Raw genomic sequence first — 27,220 nt, forward strand, 5'->3', positions numbered from 1 at the left:
TCTGAATAACTAAATATTTAAGTTATAGATACTTAAATATGCAAACAAAATGCACCTACCACTTAATTTGTATCTTATTTTGTTCCTAGTTGTTCAGTCAGATCTGGTTTTCGTGACCCTATTTGGGATTTCTTGGCAGAGATACTGGAGTGGTTGCTCATCTCCTTCTCCAGCTTGTTTTACAGATAAGGAAACTGAGGCAAACAAAATGAAATGACTTGCTTGAGCTCACACAGCTAATCAGTATCTGACTGAGGCTGGATTTCAACTCTGGTCCTTCTGATCTGACTCCAGGTCAGATCTAACTGGCTGTTTCCAGACTCAGTGTCCCATCTAGTGAGCCACATAATATATATATATGTGCATATATATAATATTATATTATATTACATATACATAATATCTATATAATAACATATAATATTTAGGATCAACACAAGATCAATTATGAGGAGAGCACACACGATGGTGCATTTGAGTGTCAGCAAGAAACATAAAGGATGGCAGAAACAAGTCATTCCCTCACACACTTCATCAGTGCCTTGACAGGGGAAACCCCCCATCTTGAGGAGGACCAGAATACCATTAGGAAGTGAAAGAAGGTGCCTAATAAAAGTAGGAAGAAAATAGGTTTTCGGAGGTGAATTTCTCTGTATGTTTTTGTATACATATATCACCCTGGGACTCTTATGCTCCATGGGGTTCTGCTGGTTATATTCAACAGTTATTTGCTTCAAATATGTTTGTAGAACTATCCTAATATACATAATATATATATTATATTATCATTTTTCTTTTCAAGAATGAATGTCTTCTCTTCCCTCCCAGATAATGGGGTTTTAGCTTTCCCAGTATTTCCTTCAGGGCCAGACCTCACACAGTAGGATTTTCAATCAGCAAACCTTTAGGACGTGACTGCCATGTATTCTGCTAAGTGCTGGGAACAGAAGGACAGAATCGAAACATTCAGTATACTCAAGGATTTGACACTGTATCTCAATGATCTCAAATTGTATCTCAAGAGATAGCAAGAGACACATACTAGGGGGCTCAATGGATGGAGTGCAGGGCTTGGAGTCAGGAAAACCCGAATTCAAAGGCAGCCTCAGACACTCCCAGGGTAATCTTAGACAAATCACTTAAGCCCATTTGCCTCAGTTTCCTCATCTGTAAAATGAGCTGGAGAAGGAAATGACCAACTACTCCAGTATCTCTGCCAAGAAAACCCCAAGTGGGATCCCGAAGAGTCTCACACAACTAAAACAAAACACATTTCATGTAGATACATATGTACGCATGCACATATATAGCACATACAAAATAAATGCTAGGGAATCTGAGAGAGGAAGGTATTAGCATCTGGCGGATGCACATAGAAGGTAGCCCCTGACTCCTGTGATACCTGTTGGCCATCCCTGTCACCTGGTACTTATCTCCTACCTTATATCATCGTCCCATCTCACATTACCAGTTTCCTAACAGCATTGGACACTTGGTATTTTCTTTGTTTTCTAATAAGGTTTTGTCTTGTACCTCTTGCACTCGGCATATTGCCTGGCATATGGTAGGCATTTAATAATTGCTTATTGAAATGAATTTGTGCCATCCCCCAGTGTTATGTCAGCTCGCTCATCTTCTGGTCTTATTTATTTATTTTCCCTTTCCCAGGTGATGACTTGATTGCTCCACTGTCCAGGACACCCAGAAGGTGTGAGTTCTGCTCTGAGGATATAACCAGCGCAGTGCTCTCCCACGAAGCATCCGGTCGCTGAATCGTGGCCAGATGCCTCGGTGGACGGCCTCACTCGCCTTCTGCCATGGAGAATGTCTTTGTTTTCATAGCAGGATAGTGCAAGAGGTGAGAGGAAAGGCGATATCCTCAGCATCTCTATCCCGAGAGCTAACGGGCCTGAATAATTAATCGCCTTTCCTTGGAGGTCTCTTTGGACATCACTGAGGGCAAATATTCTCCTGTTCACATAAGCCAGGGTGTTGTCATGGAGAGAATGGCAGTGCTACAGATTTCTCCTGTTCTAGGATCTGCACTGGGCACTTCGTAACACTATGTACAGAGGCCCCACATACTCCCTCGATTGCTATGCAAAGGAATGCAATGTAGTGGGCTCAGATCTTCCCCCTGCTGCTCCATCCCACAAAGAAGAACATAGTTTTTTATTTCCTCATGTGAATCAAATGGCTCTTGGCCCTTAGAAAAGCATCTTCCATAATCAGGCAAAAAGAATGTAGCTGAAGGGTTGGTCTCGTGGCACTATGTAGACCTCTGGCCTTGTCGGGGACACCTCAGAGAATTAGGATGGGGGGAGGGAGAAAGGTTGCTTGTCTGGCACACAGCAGACACTTAATAAATGCTTATCCACTCAATCTGACTTCTACAGACTGGTACTTGTGTCATTTGTGTCCTAAGCCTCAGTGACAGAATTTCTTGAAAATCAGTGCCTCGTTTAACCTGGTAAATGAGATGAACCAAAAATCTGTTTCCAAGGTTGAAAGAAAGCTGGCCAGACATTAATCCTTGTCTACTGGTTTATTGGAAAGAGCCTTGGCTTTACAATCAGAGAAAATGAGTTCAAATCCCACCTCCCACTACTGGACTACCTTCTTCCTTGGGTCCTTGAACAAAGTACTATATTTCTCTGGGTGTCAGTTTCCTTGGAATTGGACTTGGTGGTTTTTAAGATCCCTTCCAGCTCTTAATCGAAAAGCTCTCACGAGTCCCTGTGTTTCCTGTACAAAGGGATAACAATAATCCCAACAATTTGGGATTCCCAAGTCTACAGGAAGACTGAAATACATCACTGGGCAGATCTCTGGGATGCATCCAATTTCAGCAGTGGTTGTTCCAAAACTGCATTTCTCAAGTCTTTAAATTCGCCCCCAAGCCCACCTCTGTAAGCAGAGGCCTGTATCTCGTATTTTATTTCTCTATACTCGGATGTCAAATGATCTATCTTTGCTGAAACAGAAGACTTTCCCCACCCCTCAGTAATCAGTGTAGTCCCCTCCAAAATCCACCTTGTTTTCATTTTGTATCTATCTATATGTGCTTGCTGTATCTCCCTCTTTAGAATATAAGGTCCTTGACAACAGAGAGGATTTCAATGCAACTGTATTTCAATATAGTTTTTATCTTTGTATTCCCAGCATCACCAACAGTAAGTAAGCATTTAGGAAATGTTGGCTGATGTTTTTGAGAAAGCTTGTCAATGTCATTGCTACTGAGTTTGGGTGTAAATTCTGAATTACCAAGAACTTGGATATCTTTGGTTCCTTCTCTAATTTATCATCTAAGTCTCAGAAGTCAAGAGATCCACTTAGGAAACCGATGTTTCCTATTACCTCTTATTGAATCTGATAGGCAAGAAAAATCATTTCCTACATCATATTCTCTTCAGTCTTTAACAGTTCCACTCTCTCCTAGTAGCCTGGTGGTTAGAGTACTATAGCAGGAGTCAGGATGGGGCAGATTTCAATCTTTACCCTGATAGTTATTTGCCCTGAGGAGCAAATCATTTAACCTGACTCAATCTCAGGTTCTTTATCTGTAACATGAGGATGATTAGGCCCGTAGCTCAGATTCAACACTGAGGGTCATGAGATGATGTAGTTAAATGTCAGCTATCACAAGAAGTGAAACAATTTCAGTTTCTCTAAGAATTAATATATTAGGCCTAAAAGGAATCATATTGGCTAGGTTACTTATTGACCTAAGAGTTTATATTTCAAGGGGAAAAAGAAGTTTTGGAGATCTATCTTACTGTATAACATGTATTCTGGGATCTGGGAGCTTTAAAAAATACATTATAAAGAGGCAACTAAGAGATTAGTGAATAAAATGCTGGTCCTAGAGTCAGGAGGACCTGAATTAAATTCAACCTCAGACATTTGACACTTACTAGATATGTATTCTTAAATGAGTCGCTTAATCCCGATGGTCTCATGTCCCCCCCTAAATCATAGCAATTGTATCTCAATATAATTGTTTTCCTTTCTAATCCTGTTTTAAGTATTTTAAACCGTTATTCTGAAAAGGCTTCCACAAGCTTCACCAGATTGTCAGAAGGATCCGTGACATCCAAAAGATTAAGAATTCCTGCTTTATAGCAATGAAAAAACATTCTTGTTTCCCCTGGGGTATCCTTAGAAGAGAAGATGTACTGGAACCTTAATTTATCAAGATAAAATACCTTACTCTCATACAAATACAACAACAATTTATATTGGCCAGAACCCTGTGCCTCCCTCTGAAGGCATCTTTTCTTTGCTACCCTGGTTTTATAGGCTAATACAGTCTTAGAGCCGAAGGAACCACATAGTTTATTAAATCATAGGATCAAGATCAACATCTCCCCCTTTTTTAAATGGGGAAACTGAGGTCAAGAGTGTCTGTAATCTGATAAAAAAGAGAAGTGACTTGCCCACCATATGAAATCAAGTCTAAAATCTAGGTCTCATGATTCTTTTCACTACCTTGAGGTCTACTTGGTATAATTCTTGCATCGTACAGATGTGGAAACCAAGGCCCAGAAAGGATCCAAAGGCTCAGTATAAAATATTTTTCATTAAGGGAAAGGAATCAATCCTTCACAAATCTGGAGGAGCCCGAGCAGGTTCCTTCCAGTCGTTGGCCAGAGCCTAGAGTCCACTTGTAAAAAGGCTTTCTAACGGTCTGACAAGAGCTTTCCTTATCTTTCCCCAGGGAGAATCTGGCCAGACACCTGGGGAGGAGTTCAGGCTCAAAAAATGTGTCTGGGAAGTTCAAGGATGTTGCTATGGTGTTTTAAGAAAAAGGGGGAGCTGGCTGCTGCTGATGCTGCAAAAGAAATGCCTTGCAGCTCTGCCTCCCGAGTGCTGGAGCTGCAGGTGTTTGTCCCAACCTTAAAGCAGAGCAAATAGCTGAGGTGCACCTTGGCTCTCAGCCCTTCTGGGGAGGTGACAAGTTACCTGTCACTGAGGGTCAGCTAGCCCCTTTGCATCTTGGTCTCGGGGAATGAGTGTGAGAATGAATGGAAGCTCTGCAGCACAGCTGGGACCCAGACAGTCACCCGCTGAGCTGCCCTGCTGAGCAGGAAGGAAGGAAACCCTCACCCCTGCCCCTTGCCCTTGGTCACAGGGAGCCCTTCCCCAACTGGGAGCTCTGAGGGCACAGCCCTTTCCCAGTGGGCCTTGCTTTGGGAACCAAGCCCTACGTAACTCAGGCTGACATCTCCCCCCCACTCACCTATCTTCCCCCCCTCCTTTGCTCCCCGGGGAAGGACGCCAGGACCTGGTCTTTCTCTTCCTCACCCCGGGGCTTCCTCACTCATTACTAGAACAGAGCCGATGAACATTGTCTGGCAAGAGTCATCCCCCTCCCCTTTTAAAAAAGGAAAAACCCCATCTACTCCAATCAAAATCGAACACAAAGCAAAGTCACTCTGGTCCACGAAGCGAGACAATAAAGATGCACTGTACCTTTAAGGAGTCAGCCTTGCTTCCCTCCTGTGTGAGAGGCAGGAGGAGGCTGGAGGAGGCAGGTTATTCTCGGTTGCAGGCTCCCTCACCTAAGTCTGAGCTAGCCCCTTTCCCCCTCTGGCCAGCCTCTTTTCCACTCTGGGGAGCTTTTACCATTTAAGGTCAATGTTACATCTGGCTCTGCTGACTGTGAGCTGCTCCCTCCAGGGCCTCCCTCTGCGTTCCCAGTCTCGCTGCCCGCCCGGCCTGCCCTGGCAGGGAGCTGGGATGCAAAGCCTCAAATTCCTCCAAGCCCCTTTCTCCTCTTTCAGGGACTCCGAAAGTCCAGCCCCCCGGGGAGGCTCCGGGAGGCCGGACTGGGCTGGGACTGGACCAGGGTTCCTCTCTGGAGAAGGAGAAGCAGGCACTCCCTGATCCCTTCCCCCCTCCACGCCTTGTACACTCAGCCTGGTCACCCTTGGGGGTTCTGGGCTCATCATCCCTCCCCCCCATACTGTGTTTTGGACACATCTTCCTCTTGCAGGTCACACAAGCAGCTGGGCTGTAAAAGGAGACTGGGTCCTTAAAGGATCCTGGCTCAGAACCAAACTTGGAGGGTGTTTTTTTTTCCCTCAGAAAGGAGAAAAAGAGGGAGAGAACCGTGGCCAAGAAGAGGACCCGGGGGTCTCACCTCCACTCCTTGGGCAGCTCAAGGAGGAGCTAGCAATGGTTAATCCAGCTGATGGATGCTGCCCCTGCCCAGTCTGAGAGAACTCATCTCCATCTTAACTTGACTTTCCCCTGGTTACTGAACCTCATTCTCCCTGGGTGTGAGCTTGTTGGGCCCAAAGTTCTAGAGTGCCAGATGCACAAGAAAAGAAAGATTAAAATGATGCCCCCCAAAATGCTTTTGCCCTCTCTGAGGAGCAACCCCATCGGTGTTCTATAATTTTGGACTCCTGGTTCCCAGATGTTGGGTCTATAGTCAGGGGTATGTTCACAAATGTTTAACAACCCGTTCTTCCTCCCCTCATCACCTTCCTCTCCTCCAGAAAAAGAATACAGGATTGTTAACATTTTCACCATCACTTTCTTAAGTCTTGACAATCAACAAAACAAATCAAGCCCTGAATTTCAGTAATTATGCATTTCTGAGGTGCAAATGATCCCAGTGTAAATTTGACCATTGGCTCTAAACAGCCTGTTTGACATCAGTCTGGCACACCTGAGCCGGTCCCCATCATCACAGGGGCCTTTTTCAAGGAAGAAACTTGCCATGCCCAGGCTAATGTGATCTCAGCTCATCAACTTTACTAGTCTGCCTCAGCTAGCCACCATTGCCATCAACATTTCCCGCCTTTATCTCTCCTTTAAAATAGTGGGAATCAGATCCATAACTTGCCATTGTGATAACAAGGAGAAACAACGCCACATGTGTCCAGGAGAAAGCTTGAAAGGCATCCTCAAAATCAACTTTTTAGGTCAAATTCAGTTAGAATAAGGGAGATCTCAGGATGTGACCTTGGACCTTAAGACATAAGATCTTTTGTAGGAGAGAAAGACTGAGGGAACTGATGGGAGGAGAGTGGGAATAGGAGAGGTTTTGGGTTATCATGAAGCTACTGATGGAGAAGCCACAACTGGGGTAGAGAACAGAGAAGAAATACAATGCGCTACAGTTGCTGAGGGAGGAAGCTCACAAATAGGAGCCTCTCTTTTAATTAATTTTTCTAGTTAGCTGGCTGAGTCTAATTGGTTCTATCTCCAAAAGAATACAAGTAGATCCAGAATTCTCTAAGTTTTGCCTACCTGGAACAAAGGCCAAGTCATTCCATCTTAGTTGTAGCTCTGATAGGAAATAAATTTCATAATCTCTGAGGATTTTCCCAGCTCTAACAATCAACTGGTTACTGGAAACTTTTGACTCCTATATTTCTCCCTGCCGTGGAATACTGAGATTGAGTAACAATAAATTGAGAATTTAAGGAATCACAGTTTTCAACACTGAATTCCTTTTTTTTTTCTGGTATCTATATGACATCCTAAAGTTAATAGCTCCTTCATCCTCATCATATTGTGATCACTTTGGGTAGTCCTATTTCCAAGAATTTCTAGAGAAGCTGATTGATTCTCTCCCCACCTGCCCACCCAGATTCACATAGACATTCGCAATCTCAAAAACATACTCATGGCACACATTTTCAAACACTCACATACATTCACTAACTCTCACACAGCCATACACTCTTATTTAATCATATGCCAGCACAAATAATCAGTTACAATATTAGACAATCTACATAAGATTTAGTGGGTAAGATGCTAGACAAAAAATCAAGAAGACCTAGGTTCAAATTCCACCTCTAACATTTACTAGGATTTTGAGCAAGCCACCTGAGCCTCAGTTTCCCCATTTGTAAAATGGGGCTAATGATAAAATCTACCTCCTAAAGTTGTTATGATGATAAAATGAGATAATATTTTCAAAACACTCTGCAAAGCTTCAATCATCATTGTTGGTAGAGTTGTGAATCAATTCAGCTATTCTGGAGAACAATTTGGAATTATTCCCAAAGGGCTATAAAAATGTGCATCCTCTGATCCATGAGTGTTGCTATTAGGTCTCTATCCCAAAGAAACCATAAAAGAGGGATAAGGGCACACGTTTATAAAAATATTTATAGCAGTTCTTTTTGTGATGGTAAAGCATTAGAAATTGAGGGGATGCCCCTCAATTGTGAATGGCTGAACAAGTTGTGATATACTAATGTAATAGAATAACATTGTTCTATAAGAAATGATGATGAGGCAGATTTAAGAAAAGCCTGGAAAGACTTACAGTGAACCGATGTTGAGTGAAGCAAGCAGAACCAGGAGAACATTGTACACAGTAACACTGTGTGATGATCAACTATGAATGACTTAACTTTTCTCAATAATATGATGATCCGAGACAATTCCAAGGAACTTGTGATGGAAAATGCTATCCACATCCAGAGAAAGGACTATGGAATCTTGAATGCAAAGTCTATTTTTGGTTGTTTTTTTGTTTTTGTTTTTGTTTTTCCTTTCTTGTAGTTTTTCCCTTTTGTTCTGAGAGTGCTTTCATAACATGACTAATATTTAACACGATTGTATAAGTATAACCTATATCAGATTGCTTGCTGTTTGGGGGAAGGGTCGGGGAAGAGAAGAAGAGAGAAAAATTTGGAATACAAAAACTCACAAAAATGAATGTTGCAAATTATCTTTACATGTAATTGGAAAGATGAAATACTCTTTTTATAATAGCTTTTTATTTTTCCAAATACACATAAAGATAATATTCAACATTCACCCTTGTTTTTCTCCTTCTCTTCCACTGTACCCATAAACAGCAAGTAATCCAATATAGGCTAAACATGTACAATTCTTCTAAAAATATGGGATACTCCTAAGTAAAAAAAAAAGCATATACACATATATAAAGTATATATTTACATAAATATATGTATATATCATGTGTAAATATATTTATAGAAATAAAATGTTGTAATAAAATATGTAAAAAGCTTACAAAGCAGAATACAAATGCTAGTTGTTATTATTATCATTGTTCACATTTCATAGAAAACACTCAAGAGGTCCAGAACTTGTTTGATCCTTTAGAAATCTCCCAGACTAGAAAAGGACATAGGGTTAAAGCTAACTCCCTGGGCCAGCTGGAGACCTCAGGAACTTCCCAGAGATAGAGTAAGAGCAGCAAAGAGAATGAACATTAAATGCAGACAGGAAGGGCAAAGCAAAATCCAAGTACTGTGTGAGCTTATCTAGTTCTAGAGGAAGGAAGAAAAAATGGAAGATGTATCTTGTCCCCAAATATCAAAGGAGACAAGTTAACCACAGGAGTAGACAGTGAGGAACAGTGTAATTATCTGAAAATCTAATACTGTATTTTGCTCCCACCTCTTTTGATTCTACTTAAATGTTGCTAAACCATCCTGGAGGAAGTTATGAAATTATGCATGAATCCTTGAAATTGTCTTAGATCACTGTTAATATATGAAATTGAGAGAAGGGACAAACATGATTCACTAGGTGCTTCTATTTTTCTAGAACTTATATCAAATTAGGAATTCTTAGCCCTTTTTGTGCATTGGTCCCCTTGAGCAGTCCAGTAAAGCCCTTTCCAGAATAATATTTTCAAATCCATAAAATAAAATAGAAATTCCAAAGGAAACCAATAATATTGAAATATAATATATCTATCTATCTGTATGTTTTACATATATACATATGCATGTATATAATACACTTATATGTAGATATATGTGTGCATATGTGTTTGTTATATGTGTTTAAGTATATATAGACACATACATATATAGCTATAGATAAACACACTTATATAAAAGTCAACAGACTCCTACCCTGTACCCTATTTTGACTTCAGTTTATAAAGCAAGGGCAATCCATTCCAGATTTGTTAAAGATTTGTGCAACTTTAATCAACTTTTTTTATTAAGTCGTTTTTCAGTTGTGATTCTGTGACCCCATTTAAGGTTTTCTTGACAGAGATATTGGAGAGATTTGCCATTTCCTTCTCCAGCTTATTTTATAGATGAGGAAACTGAAGCAAACAGAATTAAGTGACTTGCCTGGAGTCACACTGAGGCCAGATCTGAATCTTCCTGACTCCAGGCTCTATCCATTATGGCACTTGGATGCCCAACTTTTTTTATATAGAAAAAAGCTAAGAATGAAGGGGGATTCCTAACCTCTCTCTGTTTTCTGCTTCCAGAGAAAGTCTAATTACTGAATTTATGTACATTTCCTTGTTCGTCAGAATTTCAGGCTAGGAAGAAATAATCAGTGCTGGCAGGATCTTAAAAAACCAAAACTATTTTTTAAAATGTAAAATCCATTCATTCATTCACTTCATCATTCATTCAAAGAGCATTTATTCCACTCCTCCACATACACAAGGCTCCTGAGCATTAAAAACTACAAAAGTCCATCTGGTAACCTTCTGCAAGTTGGTCTCAGCCTAGCAATGAGGTACCATTCCTGGAAATGGAAGACCCTGGCTTGTAGACCACTGGGCTTGGAGTCAGAAGACTTGAGTTGATGTTCTCACTCTAACATATACCAGCTCCACAGTATTGGGGCCCTTTTCTTCCCCTTTATTGGGTATTGTCTTCCTGTGTCTTAATTTTTGAATGATAGCTTAGGCCCTCTGAGAGCCCCCCATGCAGAAAGCTTGTCTTTAATCTTTGGAAGAACATGAACCTCACCAGGCTATATTTAATCTCATTCTCGGGGCTGCATGGAGATCTGGCCTTGCATTAGATCCTTCCCCAAAAGCACTTGTTGGATAGAACGTCCCTGAGGCTCTAAACTTCTAAAGCTATAGAAAATGAGAACTCTTTTACAAACTTATTTTAAGGGAGGTTAAGACTGAGGCTGAGGAGAGGAGGATCTGACCCTGAACAGGATCTAGATCGTCAGTACAGAGCCAACTTTCCCATTTTCTTCCTTTAATGAGCCAAAGGAGGCTTGTTAAAATGAATGTCCCCCAAGTAAACACAGTCAGTCAGCTTCCATGCTCAATCACATGCCCATATTTAGTGGTTCAGCTTTGAGAAAGGGAAGGAGGATTCACTAGCTATTGCATAAGGGGACGATAGGTAAGGATGCTTCTAAAGTTTACATCAACTATCTCTTGGGACAAGAGAAACTAAATTCTATGAGCATTTAGTAAATACTGTGTTACATTTTTTAAAAATACCAATTATGTGCCAGATAATCTATTGATGGGCTAGCTGCCTTATCCTAGCTAAGCTTCAATGAAAGAACTGGACTCAGTGACTTCTATAATCCCTTTCGGCTCTAAATCTATGTCTTGGGATCCCCATGATTTAGTAAATGGAAAGCTACCTTCCTCAAACGGACTTTGTTCTTGTAAGCTAGTGAGAATATGTAATATACAGACATCAAGTTTTAGGTTTTAGTTCAGAGAGTTACACATTTAAAGCTGGAAGGGATCTTAGAGACCGTTAAATCCCATCCTCTTATTTTACATAATGAAGAAAATAAGGCACGCAGAGAGGGAGCAACTCTCCCGGATTCACACAGCTAGCAAGCAGCAGAATTGAATTCCGGTCTTCCTGATCCAAACCCAGTATTCTCTCCACTATACTTTGTTTTAGGATATACAGAAAAACTGTGACAAGTCCAGAGGAGGGTGACTGAAGGATGCTGAGTCTAGTTTTGCCATCCTACTCATGGAAGAATCTTTTACATAACATTCTGACAGGTTCTGGTCTAGCCTCTGTTTGGACAGTACCAGGAACTCAGTGACCCCCTAAAAGATACAGAATGCATTTGATGGCAGAAAAATTAAGCATCTGTGTCATGTTCCAGTTGACAAGAAGTCTGTTAATCATAGTCAAACATTCTGAGACATCCTGCTAAACATTAGGAAGAAATGTCTGCCCTCATGAAATTTACACTCTGCTGGAAAAGGGGGTGGCTATGGTATCACACAGAATATGTATAATAATAGAAAACTTCAGAGAAATCTGGGAAGATTTGTATGAACTGAAACAGACCAAGGAGTACAGTTTATACTATCGTGACAACATTACAAAAACTGAGCTATTTTGAAAGACTTAAGGACTCTAATCAACATAATGACCCTCTATGATTCAGGAGGAATGATAATGAAGAAAAGTAACCAGCTCCTGACAGCTGGACTAATAAGGGGAATGAGAAACACTTAGACATAGCCAATGTGGGTCTTGGTTTTAGTTGGCATTTTATATTTGTTATTAAGGGTCCCTCTCCCAGGGAATGTGGGGAATGGATAAGGTGAGAGAGAGAAAAAATGATAGAAAAACTAAATACAAATAAGGTTGGCAGTAATAGAAAAATGAGAAATCCAGATGTTGTGTAATAGGAATGCAGGAGAGACAATTATTGTGATAGCTTTTGGAATATTTGAGGATAATTATTTGTTTCCTCTAATTTCTTTTTTCCCAGAAGCATGATACGTTAGAAGTCAGAGGATCTGGGTTCAAATCTCAGCTCTAGTAGTACCTCATGACCTTGGACTTATCACAACCACTTTGGGTCTTATCTTCCTCTTTTGTAAGATGAGAGAACTGTTCTAAACAAACTATTAAGTTCTCTTCTACCTGAGTCTTTTAACTATATTATTCCTAAGTCCTTCAATCTGCTTCATTTCCAGTATCCTTTGCACCTTTGTTCAATTGATACATTTCTTACATAATACATACCCAGAACAAAACAGAAAATAGTGAAAATACTATTTTTCTTATGCAAATATCCTCCTAGATCACATTCGCTTTATTTTTCAGCAGAAAAATTGGAAATACAATGAAAGATTCTGTGGGTTCATATTGTGTTTGTGGTCCATTAAAATCATCAGATTTTCTTCAGGTAGCTACTCCCACCATTTCCCTCCTTCCATCATATCACACCGACAATACGGTAGCTAGCATATAGTTATTATTTGAAGAGGGCCAGTGACATGACGAGGTGATATCTTGCTCATGACTTGGATTTAAGTGAGTCAGTTGCACAAAATCATCAGCCTTATTCTCCCCTCCAGAGTCATCAAAGTCCAGTGCCAGGACAAAAATCGAGATGAATGGTGATCGCCTGGGATGCAGTGGATGACTTTGGCATTTTAGATATTTGACAAAATTCTAAGTGCTCCATTGCTCCAGCCCTTCATGCCCATTGGACTAAGTTGTTCTCATCTGCCCATTCCACTGGGGAAAGTCTTCATTTGTCTGGGACAGACATCCCCCCAATTTACTGACGAGTTTGAGGTTTGTTGGTTATCCTCAATCTGAGTCAGCCTATCTGCCAGAATATCATGCTACAGCAACCTGGAGTCCCAGGAGAGAGTCGGCAGCAGGTGGACACCAAAGGTGGAGAAGCAGCCCAGAAAAGGGACTGAAAGCCCTCACATCAGAGGAGCTAATCCTTTCTGAACACCTCGTTCCCATCACCCTCTTTGGGACTCATTCTAACAGATTTGCATCCAGAACACAGGCCTCCAAATGGGCCTGATCTAGGCAGAATACAGAGTCCTATGTACTGGACATACCACATCTCTTAGTGAGACCTCCTATTATATGCCCAGTATCAAAACTTCCCAGCTGGAATACCAACGTGCATCTGAGGCCCCAGATGCCTAGGCAAAGAGTCAGCTATTGTGACCTCTACTTGACTAGTTATTTCTTGACTCCCTCCCACCCTTATTCCCAAACTGGGGAGCATTCAATGAACATCATGACTCCCATTTAAACACAGACCATAGGGGACCTAAATAAGGCTACTTGGGACCCATCATTTTAAGTTTATGTTTGGAAAAATTCAAAATACAGTGAAAAGAATTCCAAACATAACCTTAATAATAATGGATAGCATTATATAGTGCTTTAAAGTTTGCAAAGCTCTTTATACATATTGACTCATAATAATGACCTTGTAAGGCTCTTACTATTTCCATTTTTGCAGTTGAGGAAGCTGAGGCTGAAAGTTTTTTGTGATTTAAGTGATTTGCCTAGAGTCTCACCGCTAGTAAGTAACAGGATTTTAATTAAGGTCTTCCTGACTGAGTTAGTACTCCAGCCATTGTACTAACTCAATACCTGTAAATAGCACAAGACTGGGTAGTAGGAGAAGTCACCTCTGAGACTGTCTCTTCAGGACCTTGCCCAGATAGCTCAGGTAATTCATCTCCCAGATCCATCTGACTATTTGCCTGAAATATGTCACTTTTAAATGATTGACTGGGATTGAGTTGTAAGTGAGTGAGAAGCTTTCATCTCTGAAGAAGGAGCCTTTTCTTTTCTCTGGAGGACTATTGAATGGGTATGGCTAATTCTCCCTCTCTCTGCCCTGAAACATGATACCTGCCTTGTCCAGCAGCTTTGGTGACGTCTCCAAATGGCCAGTCACAAAAGAGACTCTCTGAGCACATAGACAGAACATGGGAAAATGTCTGAAGTCTCAGAGTTCACCACAGCCCCATCCAAATTTCTTGTTTTCTCAACCTTGAACTTTCACTTTTAAAATAAACAGCATGCTAGACAAAAGAATTCACTTTGGAGCTGAGGCCTTCTCAGTTATCTTCTTTCCTTCTCTGAATTTTAAATGTGTCACCCCCAGCTAGGGTGGAAATTTGTACCCTGGGAACCTCTTTTTAGAATGCTTCAGTACTGAATTTTCCTAAAGCCTGCTTTGGGGAATGCTGAGAGGGTAAGGGGAAGAAAATGCCCCTTTCCTTTGGTACAAGTTATATCTTTTGTTTTCACTGAATTTCTAAGGAAGTTTGAAGTTTTAGAAATGCAAAGATAGTAGGGGAGGAGGTGGAGGGGATGAATGGTGGGCTCTTAGCTCTCTCAGGATCATCCAGACACTTTGGGGGTGAAACTTGAACTTTCTTCTGTGGTTTCAGGGTGAGCTGTCTTTTCACTTCACTGTGCTGTCTCTCATATATAGCTCTTTAAGGTTTACAAAGTGCTTCCCATTCCTCAGTTTACTGTTCCCCACATCAACACTATAATGTAATCAATAAATGTACATTACTTCCTATTTTTCAGGTAAGAAAATGAGGACCAGAAAGAGACCTCAGGTAGAGAGAGCAGGGCCAAGACGAGACCAGAGAACTTCTCACCCCCTTTCTTTTTCTTCAGAATTTGCTATTAATAACAACGATTTTATATCCAATATAACAATTCTAGAATTCATGACCCTATTACCAAGAAACTTCTGCCTTTAAAAAAGCATCACTATTTCCTAACATTAATAATAATCATTGACATTTACAGAGTGTTTTATGGTTTAAGTACTTTCCGCCTACTATTCTATTTGACTTCACAACAATGCAGTGAGGTAAGTGCTACAGATATTTTATCTCCATTTTAGAGATGAGAAAATGAAGACTGGGAAGAATTAAATGATTTGCTTTCCCCTCTGGGCACTGACTTTACATACTTTCCCATCATGATTCCTTTTTCTCTAGAACTTGTCTTAGTTCCTAGGATCTTTTCAGCCTACAATATCCTTCCACCATGCTGGCCCCTTTTTCCATTGGTAAGCTCCATCAGGACCTCCATTTTGAATAGATCCAAGCAGACTATGTTTCATTTCCCTGCCAGCTGTGCTTCTGACTCTAAGGATTTTGCCACCATATCCCTGTGCATGGGTATCCCTTATCTAGGTACCCTTTTATGTATTGCTTTTGCCATTAGAATGCAAGCTTCTTGAGGGCAGACACTGCCTTTCTTATCCTTCTATTTGTATCTCCAGCACTTAGTATATTGGCTGGCACATTGTGAATGTTTAATAAATATTTCTAATTTTTATCCACTGCATCATGACCCATTGTCAGTCATCCTAACTCTTGCCTTACCACTGGATTCTGATGGCTCTCGAAGGAATAGTGACACTGACGGCTTTGTACAATATAGCCTCACTTAAATCCAATACACATAGAAGTCAAGATCTCACCATGTGATGTCATTGGTCCTCTTTGAAACAGGACAAATAAGAATACCCAGAATAACATACTCGGCTGAGACAGGATTTGAACTCAGCTCTTCTCAACCTTGCCACATTGCGAGTTCCTTAGATTCTAGCATTCTCTATCCCTTTCTTTTTGCTAATTTGTATTTATTTCTTTTATTTTTAGATTATTCTCATTTACAAATATATCCCTCCTCTACCTGATGGACTACTCCTTGTAATAAAAAAGGAAAAAAATAGAGGGGAAGTGTTTAGCAAAACCAACATATCAACCAAATTTGACATCATATGACATTCCACACCCAAGTTCCTCCACCTCTGCAAGAAAAAAAAAGGAAGAGAGGGACATTTTTTTATCTCTTCTTTAAGGAAGACCTTGCCTATCCATCTTTTAAGGAGCAGTTAAAGTTGGGAAGGACAAGGAAGGGAATAAGTATTTATATAGTATCTACTATGTACCAGATATATGGTGCCATAATGCACAGAATGCTGGGTTAGGAATTAGGAAAACTCATCTTCCTGAGTTCAATTCTACCCTTAAACTCTCATTTAGCTGTTTGCTTTTAACTGTTTGCCTGAGTCTCTTCACCTGTAAAATGAGCCAGAGAAAGAAATGGTAATTTAGCCAAGAAAACCCCAAATAGGATCATGAAAAATGACTGAATAACAATAGCTCTATGCTGGCTGCTTCTTACAAATTCAGAAAAAGGAACATTCTTTAACCCCTCTTGAACAGTCTCTTTAGCCTCCAAATTGCAGGGACACTTTGCATTGAATTCACTTAACATTTATGTCTAAGTCTGTAATGTCATCCCTCTTCATGTCTGCCTCCTGGCTTCCCTGGCTTCAAGTCCTAACTAAAATCTTATCTTCTATAGGAAACCTTTCTTAATTCTCTCTCTCTTAATTCTCATGTCTTCCCTCCATTAATTATTTTCTATTTATCCTGTGCCTTGCTTATTGTATACATTTGCTTATTATCTCCATTAGATTGTAAGTTCCTTGAGGGCAGGAACTAATTTTTTGTTTTTTGTATCTCTAGGACTTAGTGCAGCACCTGGTACGAAGTAGGAACCTAGTATATACATATGGATTGACTGACTCTATCATGAGAATACTATGAGACAAGGCAAGCTAGAGGAAGAGCCCATTGTGTCTTTTTGACAAGAAGTCTTCCTTGGCCCTCTGGTGAGGTCCTAGAACCTACTCAAGCTCACCATAAATTCACACTTCTCCATCTTTAAAGGCACAAACTCCAACTTAAATATTTGGTTTACAAAAGGACTACAAATCAGAAAAAGCAGAAGACTAAAGAGAGGACAGACAAAAAAGAATTTTGTAGAAAGAGATCTGTGCAAGAAGGCACTTCTATGGGACGTCAAATAGCTCCAGAGATGACATCAGTGAAATAATGGAGAATAACTGGGCTAATCTGGGAAATGTTTTTTTTTTTATTATTTTTATTTAATAATTACTTTATATTGACAGAATCCATGCCAGGGTAATTTTTTTAAACAACATTATCCCTTGCACTCGTTTCTGTTCCGATTTTTTTCCCTCCCTCCCTCCATCCCCTCCCCTAGATGGCAATAATCTGGGAAATGTATGAATATGAGATAACCATCGATGAAATAGCAGCAGCAGATTTACCATTCCAAGACAAGGACCTGGTTTAAGTAAGGAGCTTTGGGAACTGGCTTAACCAAAGAGCAATGAGTCACAGAATCATGAAGAGAAGCAAACTCCAATCTTGTCTTTCTTGGCTAAGTGACACATATGGATTGTTCAGGTTTGGGTAGAGTAGTCTACTCTAGCATTCCTGGGGTTTTTCTTCCCCTTTGGTTGGGGAGTAGAAGGTAGTGCTGTAATTCTGGATTAAATGTATAGGCCTCTGGCTAAGATGGAGCTCACTGGAGGGCAATCAAGGAAATTCAGTAAATCCAGAGAAATGTCTATGTCCCTGAGGAAGGTCCACTAGAGACAGAAGGACATTATTTATGGGCTCAGACGTGTGTGTGTGTGTGTGTGTGTATTAGATTTTCTGTATAGGAAAATCAAACTTGTCTTCAATCTAATTCAACATTCACTTATTGGGTACCTACTATTTAACATTTTGTCAGCTTGATTGCCTACATAGGAGCCACAGGGATCTTTTCCTTTTTGGTGGAAAACTACACATGAGACAAATTCTAATATTCCTAGGGGGAAAGCCTTGGCAGGGTCATGAGCCAAAAAGAACTCTTAGAGAGAAGCTCCCACTCCACTTGAACCAGAGCTGCTTTTCCATATGCCCTATTGCTTTTCCCTAAGGCTCCATGGAATGAGTCACGACTGTCCACACAATGTACTTCATCATGGATCACACATATCAAGGAAATCCTGCCTTGGCAATAAAATAAGAGGCAGGCAGTTCAGGGAGACAAATGAGATGCCATGAAGTAGGACCCCACTCTCCCAGGAGAGGTGACAGGACAGCCCCATACCAAGTCAGTCCCATGTACTCAGAGCCCCTAGTAAGGACCTAGACACTGTCTGGTCTCCTCCACACTGCATTTGTTGATCTGTCTGGCTTGACTCCATGGAACAAGATGTCCTTTCCAGGATAAGATCATCATTTCTAAACTCATCACCATGTTTCTAATTCAACCACCTCCCTCAGCCTCTTCTCCCCTCTGATTGGAGATTTGGAGGGTACAGTCCTGGACCATTTGGCCCACTCCACTCTGCATGTGCTGTTCTAGCTGCTTTCAACTCCACAGAATAAGACGCCCCTATGCTAGGTGCCAGCTAGTTTCCCACATGCACTCTTCTTGCCTCCTTTTCTCCATTAGATTGTAAGCTTTCTGAGGGCAGGGACTGCCTTTTTTTTTTTTTTATCAGTTATTCCACTAAGGTTTAGCACACGGCGAGGCACTTAGAGGCTATTAAGCAGGTACTAGCATTGGACAACTATCAAGAGAGAGGCAAGAAGAAAATGACATAACACCACTGCCCACCTTGGAAAGGATGGCCAACCACCCAGGAGCTGGATAACATGGATGCAACAATTCAAACTGAAAAAATAGCTTGCCCATCATTTATAACATTACTTCCATCCCACAGATGCTTAGAGCTGCCCCAATGTGTGGTAAAGAAATAGTTTTCTAATTGGCTGCTGGCCAAGAATTGAATGGGAATACAAATAACCCTCTCTTTCCTGGTTGAGATAGAAGAAAGTACTTCTGTAAGCTTCAGGGTGAGAAGAGAAAGATGGTACCAATGGACTACTTCCCACCCAGGGCTGGTGTTTGGCTGTGACATGATGAAGCTATCAAGACACCATGTCCTTCAAGCAAAGATGGGAATTGTCTTGTAGTTCTGCCACATTTAGTAGTAATTTGGTGGGGGTGAATGCTTTGTAGCATGTAAGTTTGTGCCCAGTCTCCACAGGGACTAAGAAGGTATAGAGGACCATGTACGTCAAGTTGAAAGTATGTCTTTGTACTTTTATTCTTGCTATATTTTCTTAGTCTATATCCCCTTTGTAAAAGTTAATTGATATTAATTAGTCAAATGACATTAGCATACTAAGCATAGGGACTAATTAATGATATAGGGGAGATATTAATTGGCATTGGGCAAAGTGATATTGGGAAGAACATACCATAATGAGGGCTTGAATTAATAGTATTAAAAAGATACCCATAACCCCTCAGGTCAGAATATCTCTAGAACTCTGAGGGGGACATATAGCCATTTGCTCTTTGGAAATGACTTTCTGGTATGAACACGGGTTGGGGTAAAGACCCCCAGGATTCATAGGGAGGGACACACATTTGCCTCTTCTATGTACTTTTGAAGGAGATCTATCAATATTCTAGAAGCAGCTAGGTGGAACAGTATATAGAATTATGGGCCTGGAATTAGGATTTGATTTCAAATTCAGTCTCAGATATTTACTAGTTGTGCGACTCTGGACTAGTCACTTTTGTCTGCTTGAATTTTTCCAACTATAAAATGGAGATAATAATAGCACCTATTTCCCAAGGTTGTTGTGAAGATAAATTAGATCCTATGTGTCAAATTTAGCACAGTTCTTGGCATATAACAGTGATTAAGAAATTCTTTCCAATTGGTACCATCTCTAAGACTAAGAACATTCATTCTCAGATTCTGTCTTCTATGGAAGTACCAGTGTATTTGCCTAGAAGGTAACTCATAGAAAACAGATGATTAATCTCAGGGCATTTCCACATCTTTCAAGGTCCTGGCAACTCTGGGCATTTTTACTGGAAATAATCAATGCTTGAAACACTTTCCCTCTTCATGTCCATCTCCATCTTCTTTCAAGCTTAATTTCCACTTTTAAAAGAAACTTTTCCCAATCTCCTTCTGTTGATTATTTCCATTTTATCCTGTGTATGTATCTTGTTTGTATGTAATTGCCTGAGTGTTGTCTCCTCCATTAAGCTCTGAAGAACAGAGACTTCTTTTTCTTCTTTATTTTTTAATATCCCCAGCACTTGGCACACCAGTAGGTGCTTAAAAATGCTTGTTGACTGACTTGTTAAGTGCAAGTACATGCAACTCCCATAAGTTTCTGCTCCAAAACAACCATTTCCAGTCCTCGGAGGAAGGAAAGCCTGTGCTCATGTGATCTCTCCTCATGAAGCAGGCCCCTTTGTACCAATCTGTCTTTTTAGTAGGGAAAGCCAAAAAGAAAGACAAAGAATGACCTGATCTGCTAGCTTGCTTTCAAAGATCACACAGAAGGATGTGGGACCCTATTGTCAATAGACAATAGATTGTCTTGGACATAGCTCATTCTGGTAGACAATCAATAGCTTTCTGAGCACTCTCAGCAAAGTGATCATTGGTCTGCCCATACTCTGTGGGGAGGTGTTCCTCCAACATCTGCAAACAAAAGCCCCAGTTCTGTCATATCACCAAGTTGACAGGGGAACTCATTAGGGACTCTCCTCCCTAGTCAATGCCCTTCTACAGGAAAGTTCATTTGATGGAGACCCTATTTTTCCCCAGAGTTATGGTACAGATATAAAGAGGGCTTGCTTGGTAATCAATATAGTAAAGCCCAGGGCTATCCAAGATTGGGGGTACTTGTTAAACTTAACAAATGACCTTTTTATGTATTACCCCGTTTGGGGTAAGTATACCTACTTTCAGTTGAAGGAACTGAGGCTCAGGGAAATGGTCACAGAACAAATAAACACCAGTCAGCTTCTCTAAGGATTCCCCTCCCAGTGTAGTCTAGCCTTTCTCTTCCAGCCCGCAGCCTAGAAAAGTCTGGAGTTCCTAGGGAAAGATGGCTCTCCAGCTTGTTTGCTGGCTTCCTATTTGTAAGCACCATGGGTGAGAGTGAGTGTGGGTGAGCTGTTATTTCCAAGGCTGCCTCAATATTTGTACAAGAAAAACTTGGCTGCCTTTTCAAGCACCTTCCCCTAGGATGTTTGGAGCTGAACTTCTGTCCTGTGGAAGGTCAGATGAGGCTAACCCAAGTCAAAACTCAATGCCTGTTGGAGCCTCCTTCATTTTCACAGCATCCCAGAGGTTGGAAAGAAGTCCCCAAACTTAGTCTAACCCAAACTCAAACCAAGAGCCTTCTGGGCTGCCATACAACTCCCAAATGTTCATTCAGCCTACACCTGAAGACTTACAGTGAGAGGGAGGACCCCACTAGTTAGGCAGTTTACCCCTTTTTTTGGATTCCTCTAATTATCAGGAAGCTGATAAGTTGGTCCACTGAGGCTGACGAATTAAAATTAAACTCCTGAAAGGCAGGAAGTATGTTCTTAAAATGCTGAGCACCAAGTACAGTACCAAGCATACAGTAGATATTTAATAGATGTTGATTGAATCAAATTGAAACAAAATAAGCATATTTTGGTTTTTTTCACAATAGCCCTTTCAATGTCCCCTCTACTACTTAGTCTTTTCTTCTCCAGGAACTACTCCCAGTTCCTTCAGTTGATGGATATTAGGACCCTCTCGAGAATGGCCCTTGTGCTCCAGATGTGGTCTAACCAGGACACATCTCAGTCAACCTATCATCTCTATCACCTCCATGATGAATTATGCAGGCCCCAGTCCGGCTCAGTCTGGCTGCCTTTCCTGGACTAGGCTGGATGTTTACCATTCTGGCTTTTGGCTGTGGGTCAGGAAGGAAATAACATAGGTGGTTAGAGCTCTGGGCGTGAAACTCTGAATGAATCACCAAACAGCCACGAAGGCTTTCTCTGTAATCAACACAATGAGGGACCCGCAGCCACCTAAGACCAGGGATGCTCCTTAAGGTTTAGAAAGACCTTTCCAATATGTTTAGAAAATTTGCACGTATTTAACCTAAATTGGATTATTCACTGTCTAGGGGAGGAGGGAAGGAGAAAAATTTGAAATGCAAGGTTTTATAAGGGTGAATATTGAAAACTATCTTTGCTTGTATTTTGAAAAATAAAAAGTTATTATCATAAAAAAGCTCTTTCTAAACATAACCTCATTTGATCCTCATGATGACCCCATGAAAAAGAAATTTACCCAGAAGTGAGTTATTATTCCCATTTTACTGCTGAGGTTCAGGGCATCTTAATTTTGCATGTCAGGGACCCTTTGGACATTCAAATGAAGCCTATGGACTCTTTAGTTCTTTAATGCTTAAAATAAAATATGTGGGATTACCAAAGAGGCCTATTATATGAAAATTGTTGTTTTTTAAAATTTAAAAAATTTTTCTTAAGAGCATACTATGTGCCAGGCACTTTTCTTAAGCGCTTTACAATTATTATTTCATTTAATCATCACAAAAAACTTTGCAGGTAAGTGCTATTATAATCCACATTTGACAAATGAGGAAACTGAGGCAGAGATTAAGTGATTTGCCTGGTATTACATAATCTGAAGTTTGATTTCAACTCAGATCTTCTTGATTCCAGTCCAAAAAGGACCTTGGTCTCTCTCTCTCTCTCTCTCTCTCTCTCTCTCTCTCTCTCTCTCTCTTTCTCTCTCTCTGTGTATATATATATATTTTTTAAACAAGTTCCCGGTTCCTAGATTAAGGACACTTGAAGAAACTGAGGGTCCAAGATCATAGAGTAGGAGTTAGAAAGGACCGAAGGGACAGTCCCCTCATTTTACAGATAAGGAAACTGAGACCCAGCTTAAGTGCCAAAGACCACACAGCTAGGTGGAGAAGTGGGATATGGATCCACGGCTCATCTGTTTCCCTGTCCCTCGCACTTACCACCCTCTGTGTTACTACGCAGTGCATTGCCAGCATATGGTTACCTGGTTTAAGATGTTGTGTCAGGGGCCAGGAACCTAGTTCTGCTGATCCAGGAGGGCTGGTCCTGCTGGCTTTTTCACAGGAGCAATTCAGGCCACCGTGAGTTCCGTGCCCACAGTCACCTGTCTTCCCCGGGCTCCCGTCCCACTCCTGGCGGGCCGTGGAGAGGGGCAAGGTCACCTGCCCTCACGAGCCACCTTCAGCAGCCTCTCACAGAGCCACGGAGCACACTGGACAGAGACTCCTTCACTGGGACAGAGGACAAGCAGAGGGGGCTTCCAGGTCCGCGAGTCCCTGCCTCAGCCCAGGCAGAAGGGGAAGTCAGGCCCGGCCAGACCACACTATCAAGTCTGAATCCAAACAGGGAACTCTACACCAAGCTGGCCTGGGAGACGGCCTCATCCTCCCCACAGAGGCACAGGCAATTCCTTTTTCTGTCCGCACCCCCTCCGCCTCCTCTCCCCACCCCAGCCCCCCCATCATCACTCCTACAAAGGAAATTAGTCAAGGAGCTGTGGTTTTAAGTTGCTTTAATAGACCAAAGGAACAAGGACAGAATTCAGAATCCATCCAGGGCCAAACCTTCACTTCTGATTACTTTACCCTGCCGGGTGAGGGGGAATGTAGGCTGTAGAAATGCTAATGTCATAACCAATCTACAAGTGGGGAGCCCGAGCCCAGAACCGAGGCACAAACTTGGATAGAGGAAGCAGAGACCTTATGGTCTCCTTCCCTCCAAGCAGAAGCACGCCACGCAAGAACTGCTGACATTTCTAAAGCACTTTATAACTTAATAACCATAGCCGGCCTAGGAGGGTCACCTCGCTGCAGGGGACAGAGAGCCGGTTTCTGAGAAGAAGAACTGGGTTCAAGTCTCACTTCTGACACATTTAACTTTGTGACTCGAGTTATTTAACTTCTCAATACTCACCCAAGACATTGGTGGAGAGGCTTTACCTCCCTGAAATGCCTCTCTTTCCATAGGAGTCTGGCATAAAAAACAACCACCAAAAGGCACTTGAAACTTGCTTCCCTTCCAATCTTGTCTGCATTAGTTTTGTTTGTACAATTTTTTTTAACTTAATATAATCTGAATTATCTATTTTGTGATCAATAATGATCTCCAGCTTTTCTTTGGCCACAAATTCCTTCCTTCTCCACAGATCTGAGAGGTAAACTATCCTTTGTTCTTCTAATTTGCTTATAACATCATCTTTATGTCTAATAGCCCAAAGAGATCTTAAAGGAGGGAAAGGGACCCACATGTGCACAAATGTTTGTGGCAGCCCTTTTTGTAGTGGCTAGAAACTGGAAACTGAATGGATGCCCATCAATTGGAGAATGGCTGAATAAGTTATGGTTTATTAATGTTGTGGAATATTATTGTTCTATAAGAAACAACCAGCAGGATGATTCAGAGAGCCCTGGAGAGACTTACATGAACTGATGCTGAGTGAAATGAGCAGGACCAGGAGGTCATTATACATGACAATAACAAGATTATATGATGATCAATTCTGATGAATGTGGTTCTTTTCAATAATGAGGTGATTCAAGTCAGTTCTGTTGGTCTTGTGATGGAGAGAGCCATCTGCACCCAGAGAGAGGACGGTGGGAACTGAGTGTGGATCACAACATAGCACTTTCACTCTTTTTGTTGTTGTTTGCTTGCATTTTGTTTTCTTTCTCATTTTTTCTCTTTTGATCTGATTTTTCTTGTGCAGCAAGATAATTGCATAAATATGCATGCATATATTGGATTTAACCTATATTTTTAAACATGTTTAACATATATTGGATTGTTTGTCATCTTGGGGAGGGAGGAGGGAAATTTTGGAATAGAGGGTTTTGCAGGGGTCAATGTTGGAAAATTATCCATGCATATAATTTGAAAATAAAAAAGCTTTATTTTAAAAAAAGAAAAAACAATGTTCCCAATTTAAAGAGGAGGAAGTTGAGAATCACATAAATTTTTGAGTAAGTTTATGAGGTAGAAGTAAAACCTGGGCCTATTTGAAGCCATATGAAACTCACATTAGCTCTCAATCTGCAAAAGGTTTAGATAGGCTATTGATCTAGAGCAGGAAGGGACCTTAGAGGCCCTTGAGTCCAAATCCCCCTCTTTTTATAGTTGAAGAAACTGAGGCACAGTGAATTCTGGTGATTTGTACCAGATAACTTGGTTAGTAAGTTTCTGAGGAAGGAGTTCTCACCACAGCCTTGTGAGGCCAGGTAAGAGAAGTTTTATTTTATTGATTTTTCAGTTGCCAGAAGAAACATTTTTGTCCACAGCAATAAAAGTTACAATCTGGTCTTTTAATTTCACATCATTACCCTTCCCATGATCATGGGCCTACCTCCATTCAGTGATAAAAGAATGATTGTTTATTTTAGATTATGGATCATAGTTTAAATCAAGGTTCTTAATCTGGGATTTGAGTTTTTAAAAATTTGATCATTGTATTTCCATATGTAATCTTATATATCTGATGCATTTGAAAACACTATTCTTAAAAAACTAAAAACACTATTCTGAGAAGGGATCCACAAGTCTTACCAGAGTTGGAGCACAATGGTTGGCTTGCGAAAAACACAGAAGGAAGAATCTTCTCCTTAGAGAGGAGCCCAGGGAAGGGAAGTGCTTAGTAGAATAAGAAACTGTTTCATTGTTGTCTGCAGAGGTTATTTCCAACCGAAATATAGACATTTATTAGGCACCAAAGGGAGAAAGAACAGCATCCCCTACTAGTGCAGAGAGAAATGGGGGGTGCCTTCCTTGTAGTAGGTGCTGGGTGCTGGGCAGCAGCAGGCTGAGACTGAGACTGAGAGGGAAATGGGGAACGAGTCTATTAGAACCAGAAAGGGTTTTGTGTTGGCTAATAGGCACTTCTAGGTAAGGGAAATGGTTTTCTTGTGGCATTTCTCCATCTCATTGAAAACCATTCCCAGTGAGTCTCTTCTGTAGTTGCATTGAGAGAGATTCTAGGAGAAAGGTCACAGAATTCAGAAGGGGAAGGGACCCAAAAAGTTTCTAAGTCTAACCATTCCATTCTACAGAGGAAGAAACTAAGGAAGACCTGAAAAGAGAAGGGATCAAGAAAGTTCTGACAAATTCCCACAATCCTTTATAGACTAAAAGTCCTATTTTATGGGAAATCTCCTCCCCAGACTCTGGCCAATTTGAGAAACGTTATGAAGAATAAATGGATGGTAGAGTCAGAATTCGTCCTAGTGTCCCATGAGCACTTCTTCAAAGACAACAAATACAGTAACCAAAGAGTCAGTGGTCCTACCTTTCCTATTGGAACCTCCTGCTGTTCTCTTCATCTGCTTTGGGCCAAGAGTGTGTTCAACAGCCTCCACAAAGAGGCACACTATGAAGAACAAGCTCTCGGATCTCCAGCAGAGTCATTGTGGTCCCTGTGAAAATGTCAGAGCTATATGCTGGGCAAAGAGGTTCAACCAGGAAGAAGAAAACTTTGAGGAAATCCTGTTATCTTTAAGCAGCTTATGCACTCATCTCCACATAGTCGCCCAGCAAAGATACCTTGGTAACCACATCTCTACCCCATAAAAGCAGGAATTCACACATCAGCCTAGTAACAGCTGCCTTCTCCTTTTCCATCACACTGAGCCCAGTGGAATCAGATTAGGCATTATGGTTGAATAGCCCCCTTCAGAAAATGCTGGCTTCTGCACACCAAGCAAGCCCCTTTCCTTCCTCCCCCCAATTAGCTTCTTCACTGGCACATAAAGAAATAAAGCTACCATTATGAAGGCTCTACTATGCATCAGGCAAGTGCTAGGTGATGAAGACAGAAAAAAAGAACCTAATTTCTGCCCTAAAGAAACTCACATTCTTCTTGGGGCTGGGGAAGAGGGGGTGGATAGAAGGAGATAGAAGCAAAAGATAACTACAAATAGGTGTATTCCAAAGTAGGATATGAGGAA

At 41.1% G+C, this 27,220-nt stretch overlaps 1 protein-coding gene across 6 annotated transcripts in view; it reads right to left on the minus strand.

Moving 5' to 3' along the window:
* The window catches only part of IRAG1 (inositol 1,4,5-triphosphate receptor associated 1), a 143,532-nt gene extending 116,867 nt beyond the window's left edge, over positions 1-26,665 (minus strand). For 3 of the 6 annotated variants that reach the window (XM_051964787.1, XM_051964788.1, XM_051964786.1), the window contains exon 1: positions 5,473-5,742. The gene's annotated coding sequence lies outside the window, so the exon portion shown is untranslated. Of the gene's footprint in view, positions 1-5,472; positions 5,748-26,562 lie in introns of those variants that run through there. The other 3 variants (XM_051964785.1, XM_051964783.1, XM_051964784.1) reach the window with 2 other exon arrangements.
* Between the last annotated feature and the right edge of the window lie 555 nt (positions 26,666-27,220).

This window comes from Antechinus flavipes, chromosome 6 (genome assembly GCF_016432865.1).
Source record: "Antechinus flavipes isolate AdamAnt ecotype Samford, QLD, Australia chromosome 6, AdamAnt_v2, whole genome shotgun sequence".
Lineage (NCBI taxonomy): Eukaryota > Metazoa > Chordata > Mammalia > Dasyuromorphia > Dasyuridae > Antechinus > Antechinus flavipes.